Source organism: Triticum aestivum, chromosome 3D (genome assembly GCF_018294505.1).
Source record: "Triticum aestivum cultivar Chinese Spring chromosome 3D, IWGSC CS RefSeq v2.1, whole genome shotgun sequence".
NCBI lineage: Eukaryota > Viridiplantae > Streptophyta > Magnoliopsida > Poales > Poaceae > Triticum > Triticum aestivum.
In genome coordinates this window covers 310,773,274-310,783,427 of record NC_057802.1, presented here as the reverse complement: position 1 = coordinate 310,783,427, position 10,154 = coordinate 310,773,274, and positions in this window count along the sequence as shown.

Here is a 10,154-nt window from a genome sequence, read left to right as displayed (position 1 = left end):
CCCGTTTGTCCGCCACACATCCTTAGCATAGAGAACACGCAACTTTCCCCCTCCGGTTCATCTGCCCGAAAACGCGAAACACCGGGAATACTTTCCCGCATGTTTCCCCCCTTCGCCGGTATCACCTGATACCGCGTTAGGGCATACCTAGCCCCGCGTATTACCTCATTATGTTTTGTGATGCTTTGTTTGCTCCGTATTTACTGTTTCTTCCCCCCTCTTCTCTCTGGTAGACTACGAGACCGACGCCGCTGCAGGTGCCCCGTCCGACTACGCTGTTGACGACCCCTCCTTCTTGCCAGAGCAATCAGGCAAGCCCCCCTGGTCACCAGATATCGCCTATTCTTCTCTATACTGCTTGCATTAGAGTAGTGTAGCATGTTACTGCTTTCCGTTAATCCTATCATGATGCATAGCCTATCCTTGCTACTACTGTTGTTACCTTTATCTGCAATCCTACATGCTTAATATAGGATGCTAGTTTTCCATCAGTGGCCCTACATTCTTGTCTGTCTGCTGTGCTATACTATCGGGCCGTGATCACTTGGGTATATACTTATATACTCTATACATGACACCTGTGGTGACTAAAGTCGGGTCGGCTCGTAGGAGTACCCGCGAGTGGATCTTTGTGGCGGAGCGACAGGGCAGGTTGAGACCACCTAGGCGAGAGGTGGGCCTGGCCCTGGACGGCGTCCGCGGTTACTTCAAAATAACACGCTTAACGAGTTCTTGGTATTTGATCTAAGTCTGGCCATTTGGTCTATACGCACTAACCAACTACGTGGGAAAGTTATGGGCACTCGACGTCGTGGTATCAGCCGAAGCCTTTGTGACATCAGCGACCGAGCGGCGCGCGCCGCATTGGACCGTAAGCTCGCACTTGTATTAAGGGGGCTAGGTCTGCTTCCGGCCACGTACGCAACGTGCAGGTGTGCAATGGGCGATGGGCCCAGACCCCTGCGCGCATAGGATTTAGACCGGCGTGCTGACCTCTCTGTTGTGCCTAGGTGGGGCTGCGATGTGTTGATCTTCCGCGGCTGGGCATGACCCAGAAAAGTGTGTCCGGCCAAATGGGATCGAGCATGTTGGGTTATGTGGTGCACCCCTGCAGGGAAGTTTATCTATTCGAATAGTTGTGTCCCTCGGTAAAAGGATGACCCGGAGTTGTACCTTGACCTTATGACAACTAGAACTGGATACGTAATAAAACACACCCTTCCAAGTGCCAGATACAACCTGGTGATCGCTCTCTAACAGGGCGACGAGGAGGGGATCGCCGGGTAGGATTATGCTATACGATGCTACTTGGAGGACTTCAATCTACTCTCTTCTACATGCTGCAAGATGGAGGCTGCTAGAAGCGTAGTCTTCGACAGGACTAGCTATCCCCCCTTATTCCGGCATTCTGCAGTTCAGTCCACCGATATGGCCCTTTACACATATAACCATGCATATGTAGTGTAGCTCCTTGCTTGCGAGTACTTTGGATGAATACTCACGGTTGCTTTCTCCCTCTTTTTCCCTCTTTCCTTTCTACCTGGTTGTCGCAACCAGATGCTGGAGCCCAGGAGCCAGACGCCACCGTCGATGACAACTCCTACTACACCGGAGGTGCCTACTACTACGTGCAGCCCGCTGACGATGACCAGGAGTAGTTAGGAGGATCCCAGGCAGGAGGCCTGCGCCTCTTTCGATCTGTTTTCCCGTTTGTGCTAGCCTTCTTAAGGCAAACTTGTTTAACTTATGTCTGTACTCAGATATTGTTGCTTCCGCTGACTCGTCTATGATCGAGCACTTGTATTCGAGCCCTCGTGGCCCCTGGCTTGTATTATGATGCTTGTATGACTTATATATGTTTTAGAGTTGTGTTGTGATATCTTCCCGTGAGTCCCTGATCTTGATCGTACACGTTTGCGTGCATGATTAGTGTACGGTCAAATCGGGGGCGTCACAACGGACCGATCTCTCGCTATACATATAGCTAGCTAGGTCCTTATAACTCATTTTTTCCCACGCGTCGATCGATCCACCTCATTAGTTATGTGTCTCCCTTCCTCCGACAAACGACAATTGATCTACCGATCGAGTTAGGTTTGCTTACCAAACACATGGTTCCCCTTCATCATCCATGCATGCGTCCCGACAGATCTATCATGCACAGGCACACACAGAAACACATCGCCACTCTTATTGATAATATTGCAGTTCTACCCTCAGTTTGTCTAGTAGGCCTCTCCCACCATCTTCAAGATGCAACTCCATCACCCATCCAGCACTCTACCCCTCTCCCTCTCTCTCTCTCCTCTCTCTCTCTCTCTCTCTGTCCCAACCTATTTCCCGTCCTTCAGTTATGTATGGATCTCGACCGCTCTCCCTCAAGACATAGCTGGGTCTCTCCTTCTCAACACATATACGAGTCGTTCTACCTCTCTAGCTAGGCCTCTGCCTCCCCCTCCCCCCACCCCCCACACACACACCGATACATCGAGTGCTCTAGTCATGTCTCCCTGCCACACACAAACTTGCCCTGTGCCCTCTGACGTTCCGGTTGGTCAGTCGCCCTATATCTTTGACTTGCACACACACAATTTCGATGGATCTCTTCATTGATCTCACACCCACCCACTTGATCCTCTCTTCGACTCTATCGATATCTATGACCCCTCTCTTCTCGTGGATCGCCCCCTCTATATATGATATGGATAGGCCTCTATTTCACACACATTGCATGCAAAATTTTGTTTGAGATGTCACCGACACATATTCCCACAGACACATCCACGAAATCACCCCCCAAACAAAAAACACTCACGAATGCACACGCCATCCGTCTAGGTTTGTATCTCTCTCACCCACCCACGTAGGTGGGGGACGTGCACGAAGAGAAGAGGTGCACGCACGGCGCGCGTACTCCCGTCTCTTTCCCAACCACACCCGCGTGGGTACACAGTGGAGCTCATTTCTGTACGAAAAGGCAGCCCACGTGGTAATTTGACACGTGTACTGGTTGTCCACTTGATGGAGGATCGTCTACCACGGATGGACAAACAAATTGCGACTTGACGCGTTATGTTAAAAAAGAGGCAAACCATGTGGGGCCTACCTTAGAGGCAAGGTTCTATACACTCGAGATGCTCTGTACGTATTACTTTTGATGTGTCCCGTCAACTCGCAAAACAAGGAGAAGCGTGCTTACTATGCCGCCTCCCCCGCCCACGGGCGCGGTGGCTCGCAGGATGAGGTGAAGCTTGCTTACTACTACTCATTGTACTATATTGGTTTATTGGTCCCCATTGTATATTGTGTCAAATTTTGACTATAGATTGAACTAACAAAACATTCGTGCATGTTACCAAAAATTATATCATTGAAAACTATGTTGAAATACGAATCCAACGATATAATTTTTGTTGACATGCATTAACATTTTGTTAGCTAAATATTTGGTAAAAATTTGGCACGAACTACAAAGGTGACCTATAAACCAGGACTGAGGTAGTAGTACTACGCCTTACGCCCGCTCCCCCGCCCACGCACGCGGTGGCTCGCATGACGAGGAGAAAATTTTACTACCCCCTCCGTTTACTCCTCGTCCCTACCTTGGTTAGAGAGATTATCATATTGTTTGGAATATATGTCCTTTAGTAGATTTCAATATGAACTACTAGTACATACTCCAAACATTGATGTATATAGACGTATTTTAGAGTGTAGATTCACTCATTTTGCTCCGTATGTAGTCCATATTGAAACAAACGTAATAGTACGCACTCTCCCTCGCCCCTCGATCCTCGCCCACGTGGTGGACGTGCATCAATTCATTCGGTCTCATATAGCCAGAACGATATATACTGCAGTACTATTATTGCTCGACTTCCCAAAGAGGCGAAGAGCCAATCACAAGGTTAATATTTTGGAGATGCCAAGCGCAAGGTTTATAGGAGAACGACTAGTAGGTGCCGCGTCATTTATAAATAAAGTTTTTTTCTTCAGTGGCACGTACGCAATATAAATAGGTTCATATGGAGAGAAAAGGAAACCGCTCCACTATATACATAGGCAGGACGAGCCTACACGGTTGCTTGCTGGGGTTGCTCTCTTCACACTCTCTCGCACAAAACGACTGTGGCCACATCTCTAACATCCCGACGGATCACGTCCGCCGGGGGAAGGGGTGGATGCTTAGTGTAGATGCGGTCGCCGACGGTGAAAACCCACTGTCGGCACGTCCCGATCAGCGGTCCCCGCCGTTCTCTCTCACAAAGCCGGTGAGGTTGCCTTCATCCCTTGCTCACTGCCGCGACGTGGGCAGTTTCTGCCTCCCTCCGCCCTCCTCTAGGTTGAGCTACGCCCCGACATCCCTCAGGTACAACTCCCTTTACAACCGGCTTGTACCACTGCTCCAGCTGCCCACATCACTCCATGTGGATATTTCTCTACTTCTTTGCCCCGCACATACCTCTACCGGCTTCTACGTACTGTATTTGTGATGAGTTTATGTCTCATCAACTAGTCCCAGTAATCTTATTCTAATCACGCTTCTTCAATTTCTTTTCCACAGGGATGCTCATCTCGATTTTGGTGAAACTGCACAAAATGATCCGATGGTCAAAGGGTTCCAAACTTCATTTCTTCGGAAGCTCCAACGTTGCTAAGAAATTAAAGCCTAGTTAGGGTTTACGGTTCAAGGGCTAGGGACTGCATGGATCGTTTTTTCTTTAGCTGTCTCTGTTCCAAAACAAGTGTCAACTTTATTAGTAGTACAACTTTGTACTAAAGTTTGCATAAAGTTGAGACACTTATTTTGTAATGGAGGGAGTACATATTGGCTATGATCTGTCAATCATTGAGATGCAATAGCATGCATGTTAGTCTCCTTTGTATTTGATGAAATGTTGCAACGGGCAACCTTGGACGCAAGATACATGAAACAGAAGCTGGAAGCTTCATAGCATTGTACAAATTTATCTAGCTGATAAATTACAGTACGTACTATACTAGTAGTACTATGTAAAGAGTTAGGTGTCGCACGGTGTCCAGAAAATATCACTACAGGAATCAGCTATTTTGCCGTCTGCCATGGCGGACGGCAAAGGCATGAACGGCGGACGGCAAAGGCCTTTGCCATCAGCCGCGAACGGCAACAGGCTCCGGCAAAGTAGGCTACGGTAAACAGCTACTTTGCCGTCTGCTTCCTGGCGGCTGACGGCAAAGGCCCTTTGCCGTCTGCAGCGGACGGCAAAGAGAGCGGATGGCAATAATTGTGCTCTCAGTCTGTTAAGTGGCTAACGGCAGGCCTTTGCCGTCCGCCGCGGACAGCAAACTTTCTAGTGCCTTTGCCGTCTGCCAGCGGACGGCAAACTTTCTAGTGTCTTTGCCGTCTGCCGTATGATGTCATCTACACGTCACTACATGGCAGACCTTTGCCATCCACCGCTGACGGCAAACTCGTTTACTCTTTGCCGTCTGCCACTGTAGGCAAACTGACCAAATGGGTCAGCTCCCAGGAAGCACAGCTGGCTGCCACGTGGCTTGTTTGCCGTCTGCGGCTGACGGCAAAGAGCCCGTTGCCGTCGGTGGCAGACGGCAAAGAGCCTGCATATTGGCTCTTTTTTCTGTTTTTATTAAATCCAACAATTTTCATCACAAATATATATGACATATATAGATATATTTCAAAAGGCCATTATAGAGCAAACATATAAGATATCCAACACATAACTTCATCATCCAACCATATATATTACATGCATAGTTCCATCATACATAACAAGTTCAACATAGAGGCATCCAACCATATATATTACAATAGTTTCATCCAACGATACATGCATAGTTCAACGATACAAAAGAAACAGAGAAAGGGATAAGGAGCACTCCATCTATGCAAGCTTTCGTCAAGTGAATGAAATCTGCAAAATGAAAAATAAGAAAGTTAGAACAAGAAGAGTAGAACAAGAAGAAGAGTAGAACAAGAAGAAGACTAGAACAAGAAGAAGACTAGAACAAGAAGAGTAGAACAAGAAGAGTAGAACAAGAAGAAGACTAGAACAAGAAGAGTATGTCATTTATGAGCTAACTTACGTGAAATGGGTCATATATGAGCTAACTAAGTTGAAATGGGTCGTTTATGAGCTAGCTAAGGTGAAATGGATCATTTATGAACTAACTTAGTTGAAATGGGTCGTTTATGAGCTAACTAAGGTCAAATGGATCGTTTTTGAGGTAACTAAGGTGAAATGGATCATTTATGAGCTAACTTAGTTCAAATGGATCATTTATGAGCTAATTTAGTTGAAATGGATCTTTTTGAGCTAACTTAGGTGAAATGGATCATTTAAGAGCTAATTAAGGTGAAATGGATCATTTTTTAGCTAACTTGGTGAAATGGATCGTTTATGAGCTAAATTAGTTGAAATGGATCGTTTATGAGATAACCTAGGTAAGATGTGTCATTTTGGAGTTAACCTAGGTGAAATGGGTCATTTTAAAGCTAACGTAGGTAAAATGGATCATTTAGGAGCTAATCTAGGTAAAATGGGTCATTTTTGAGCTAACTTGGATGAACTGGATCATTTATAAGCTAACCTAGGTAAAATGGGTCATTTTAGAGCCAACTTAGGTAAAATGGATCGTTTATGAGCTAACTAAGCTAATTATGCAATTTTTGACATAAGTAAGCTAAGTACAGACCGTTTTAGAGCTAACTTAGGTAAAATGGATGGTTTTGGAGGTCAGTAAGCTTATTAAGTCATTTTGGAGGAGAAGAAGCTAAGTCTAGGTCATTATGGTAAGCATTGGAGGAAATAAAGCTAAGTCTAGGTCTTTATGCATGTGTTAAGCAAAACACTAGATAAACTTACCAAGATCCAGGAGGTGTAGGAGCGGGGTGGCTCGTGTCGGTAGCTGGAGAAGGATCGTGCGATGCTTGTCTGGAGTTACGCTGCACCAAAGATCATTTCCAATGTCTTGTTAGCATGATGACACTCAAATGTTAAGACTAGCAAGTAATGTCCATTCAAATAAAACTCACCGTGGTCCCAGGAGCAATCACTGGCATCGGCGGAGCGGTCTGACCTGTCTTCTCGCACACAGACTGCACATTTGGTTTCGACGACTCAATCATACTAGTTAGTAATGAGACAAACACTACATGAATGTTTTGGCTAATCTGCAGAAGAAACTTACCACAAGGAGCTCGTACATGGCCCTTGCCTGCATGTCATTCCGTGCCCTCTCCTCCTCCATCATCTTTGTCGTCCTCTTCTCCAACTCCCGCTGCCTCTCCGCCGCCTCCGCCAGAAGTTTCTCCGTTCTATCTCTCTCACTCTGTATAGCAGCCTGCAACACCACTCACATGACCATTTGTAATCATTGATGGAAGCGCACACAATGTAATGGAGAAAGATAACTGAGTACGTATCACTAACCTTGATGGCGAGTTGCACTGGCCGTTCACGAGGCCTTATCTCAGGAGCGGAGCTCGACTGGCGTGCGTTGATCTCCGGGAGAGTGCTAGGACAACGGATAAGTCCATCTCCAATGGCTATGGAGCCATGGGACCTCCCGCCACCAGATATCATCACCAGCTCTGGATCAATGGGACCCTGGCTCGGGTTAAAGTCCTCCCCTTTCCTCGCCTTCCCCTCATCTCTATATCTCACGAGCTTGTTGTGGGAGGAGATGTTGGTGAAGTTGTTTGCATCATCGAGGTCAGACTGAGAGAAAGCCTTGACTTTCTTGAAAGAGGCAGTGTGGGCCATGGCATACAGGTCGTACACCTCTGGCACCTTATCCACCTTATTGTGGCGTGCCTGAAAGAGAGAAACAATGAAAATTAGTAATTAAAGGGCTCAAGCTAGCATGATGAATGAATTGCATGAATCATGAAGCAAACCACATACCCAGTTGCACCCGAACTGATATAAGTTGGAGCTGCCTTGATGGTGTGGCACACCTTCCATTTGGGCACGTTTGTCCTTGGCCTCGTTGTGGAGGGCTAGCCATTCTTTTGAGCACCACTCATCGACCAACACCTCCCAACAATCCATCTGATCCGCACACCATCTCGGAGGCGCCTAAGTTAGCAAATAGAAACTTGAGCGCTACGGCTAAGAATTACTAAATGAAGGAACTTAAGTAGAAGGCCTTAAGAATTACCTTCATGTACTGCTCCTTACTCAGAAACTTGAGCGCTACGGCTAAGAATTACTAAATGAAGGAACTTAAGTAGAAGGCCTTAAGAATTACCTTCATGTACTGCTCCTTACTCAGGAACTTATCGCGGCATGCCGGCTTGGTCTTCTTGATACCACGCAAGGCGTAGTAGTCTCGAACAGCCTGCACCCGAGCCTCGTGCCGTAAGTTCTGGAGTAGGCGCTTGCAGACGTTCTCGATAACATGTGCCGCGTCCGTATCCCTCCTCACACCTGTAGAATGTCTGCAATCAAATGAGACAATATTGATTAGTACAATTAATAACTAGCTAGTTGAAGATTTTTAAATGTGTAAAGGAGAAATTACCCAGAACGTCTTGATCACCATGTCTGCCCTCGTGTCGCACACGACACCGTCGATAATGACATCCGGCGGGGCCGGGGCAGCCACGTAGTGCTCCCAGCTCAATCCAAGCTCTGGAAGCCGACCCTCACCAGGCAACGTGACAAACCCCGGGAAGTTTTGCCGGCAAAGAACTCCAAGGACGGAGTTGGGCCGGCGGACACTATGATGGTGGTCCCAACCCCTGCAGCATGACAAGGCCAACGCATTAGTTATTTGAAGAAACGTGAATGCACAAGGTACAAAAATATTAAATGCACTTACGTACCTCTCCCCATCAGGGAAAATCAACCACCTCTGCTCGCGGGTCGCCGGCACGGATGGGAGCCGTGTAGCACCACGCTGGTAGACGGTGCCCCCCTCCTCCTCAAGATCAGTCGGCTCCCCGCCATCATCAGCATGGCCACTCGCCTCCTCGGGCTGATCCGGCCAGGTACCCCATCCGGACGTGTGCTCCTCCGGGGTCTCATGGGCCGAACTCTCGTGGGCCGAAGGCCAGTCGACCCGAGGCTCGTGGGCCCAAGACCCGTGGACCGGAGGCTCGTGGACCGGAGTCCGTGTAGCCTCCTCCTCGGACGAGTCCACCCTAGCAGTCACGTGCTCGGGTGAAACAGCTGGGGGTGGCGGCGAGGAAGGCGTCGTAGCAGTCACCCTACCTCCTCTCCCGCGACCACGTGCCCCACCTCCTCTCTTCCTACCTCGTCCCCTGCTGGGCACCGCGGTCGATGAAGAAGGGCCCGACGGTGTGGCCATACTGTCCAGCAACGCTCGGCGGAGAGGTGCGTCTGGAATGGAAGACCTCAGACCACGCGCCGACGAAGAAGGGGCCTTGGCGCGCTCCCGACCAGCGCCCACCATCTTTCAACACCTGCCATGACAAACAGTAAACGAAATTAGTACAACATAAAAAAAGACTAACATGAATAATAATATGTGTATCACTTAAGTGTATCATCATCAAGTACAACATTAAAAAAATTAATACCTGACACTACTAATAATCTCGATCAGTATCATCAATAAATGCATAATCATCATCATCACTATAATCAATGACGGGCTCATAGGGTTCAGTGGCATCAACATGTGCAAGGCCACCTTGACGTAATCGGTCAAGCAATGACAGGTCATCCGCAGCAGTAACCTCTTCTTGTTCCGGCTCTTCTTGTTCCTCCTCTGGGGTGATGTCGGATTCACTGTCGCTGTCTACTTCAATGTTTTGGGGTGAAGTATAGCGGTTCTTGAAACGCTTTTTGGAAAGACGTGTCTCTTGGAAGAATTCTCCTTCATATGTGTCTGGGTTAATGTGAGGTTCATAATCCTCTTCCTTTGGGGGAGATAGTCTAGCACGTGGCGGCACTTCATAAACGACATCCCAACCTTTCAGATTGGGATTAGTTTGGCAGGCCCACGGTAGATAGAATACTTGGGTCGCCTGTTGAGCTGTAATATAGACATCAGGAACATCTAAATGGGTGCTTTGGTTGATTTCAACTAGCCCTATATGTTCATGAGTCCTTCTAGTCTCCTTCGGCTGAAACCAATAACATTTGAAGACTACGACATTCGGTGGGTTTTCACCATAGAATAGA